This window comes from Mus pahari, unplaced genomic scaffold (assembly GCF_900095145.1).
Source record: "Mus pahari unplaced genomic scaffold, PAHARI_EIJ_v1.1 scaffold_11465_1, whole genome shotgun sequence".
Taxonomy (NCBI): domain Eukaryota; kingdom Metazoa; phylum Chordata; class Mammalia; order Rodentia; family Muridae; genus Mus; species Mus pahari.
The window spans coordinates 19,515-21,722 of NW_018391926.1; positions in this window are offsets into that span (position 1 = coordinate 19,515).

Below are 2,208 nucleotides of genomic sequence, written 5' to 3' on the forward strand. Positions count from 1 at the left end.
TGGGAGGTTAGGTGGTCTGGCCTTAGCGCCTGTCTCTCAGTCACTGCCTTCTCTGCTCTGGCACACAGGCTCCAAGTGGGAGGTGAAGAATGCAGCCCTCAGTGTCCTCTGGTTGTGCTCATTTAATTCAACACAGAGCAGAGCTCCTAGGACAGAGATTGTTGGCTACCCACAGACCAGCTCTCCTGGAGCGATTTCCCTCTTGTCTGAGTTTGGGAGGCCCTGAACTGAAAGCAGAAGAATCCAAGGGAAAAGTATCTGAGGTGGGGTTGCTACAGCGTGGGAAAATCATTTAGTCATCAACAATACTTTATATATTGTACTTTATATTTTCTCAGCTGAGTGGTCTCAGATTTAGCCCACAGTGTTCCACCAGGTGTGTTGGGCCAAATCTATTAGCACAATACTGCACATGAAGACATCAGGATTGATTTCCAGGCTAGATGATGGTACACATGGTAGCCCCAACCTACAAAGCCAGCATCTGGAAGGCTTAGGATGAATCATCTAAAGACATTCTGTACTATGTCATGAGTTTGAGGTCAGGATATGCTACAGCAGACTTACATTGCCTCACTCCCCAAAATGAAATAATTTTGGCATGGTCATGGCCACAAAGAACATCAAGCTGTGTCTCTGTGGTTTGGGAGACATCTTCAGAGACAGTGAACTTCAATGCTCCCTCATGGATGGGGATTTTGCTTGGCTTGAGATCTCTGAGCTCAGGCCTGAACATTTTTTATTTATCAGAATGAATTGAAACAGACAAACTCTCTGTAAATATTGATTAAGATAATAACGGGAGGGAGGAGGAGAGAAGGTTGAAAAACAGAAGAAAGAAGAAAATGGGGGAAGACATCTGGGAGTTTGAGAATTATGCACAGAGGAAGAGGATATGGATGGCTTGCCTGCTACTTACCTGCAGTCCATAGTATGTCTGAACTCCACCCACAAGCCAAACACCAGTGACCATCTTCCCACTTGTAAATCCAGGGATATGTCACTCAGTGACTGTTTCTTGCTCTTAAAAGAACTAAGCTGAAGGTGAATTCCCCCAAAGGAACAGAGTTGAGAGGGGCAGCATGCTAGGCAGCCCAGGCTCCAGAACAGTGCCAAGGTGCTATGGAGTTTGAGGGACTGAGTTTCTCAATTCCTATGCAAGGACCAGGCAACCCAGGCTCCTGAAGATTCTGTCTATAAAATCCTGATTAACAAAGGCAAGCTCAGACATTTTCACTCCATTGCAGTGGGAACAGCAGCTGAAGTTTTATGATCCAACCTTCTCCCTTAGGTTCCCCAGGAGAGCACAGAAAGGCTCATTTCAACAGGGATGTTAAGATGATTCTCAGGATGCTGGCAATGAGAGCGCTGAGGGTGGGACCCTTGGGGGCAGAACAGAAGGAAACATCCCACGGGAGAGGGCTTGTTATCTGTTCGCTTTTCTAGACTAACTAGGGAATACACACAGCTCAGAGCACAGGATATGGAACACCATCCCTTGATACACAGGTCAAGAACACAAGTTCTCATTGTGCTTCCTTTTACTGTCCAAACTTGGAGCCCAAACTCTGATGAGACCATGTTTGAATCACACTCCTCTACCTTCCTCAACAAACTTGGGCAAAACAAACTCCCTGCTGTATATGTGAGAAAGTTACCCAGCCCCTCTGGTGCCTATGAAGAGATCACAACAATGGCAACTGGAGAGTAGCTTTCAGAAAAAGACAATTTCTTTCTCAGGCAGAGGTCCCAGATTGGTTCCCAGCATGCAAATGGAAACTCACAAACATCTATACCATGAGTTATAGAGGATCTGGTAGCTGCTTGTGACTTCCCCAGGGCTCAGGCATGTGTGTGAAGTTAGAGGCAACATGCTCATACACATAAGCAGAGACAAAGAAAAAAAGAGTCAACCATGAAACAGCAACATGGAAGTCAACATGACATTCCCATGCGAGTGGACAGAGAAAACTCTGCAAAGAGTTAATGTCCCTTGGATGCAAATAATAATTGGGGACAAAAAAAAATCAAACTCTGTACAAACTCTGGAGCATGCTCTCTTTAACTTGCTGTTATTCAGCCTTGGTTTCCTCTTCTGTAGAATTCCAGTAGTAACCTCTTCTCTTTCCTTTCAGGCTTGCTAGACTAAAATGTGATGATGTGCTGCACCTGCTACAAGTAACTGGCCTATGGTTTCCATCCCTGGTT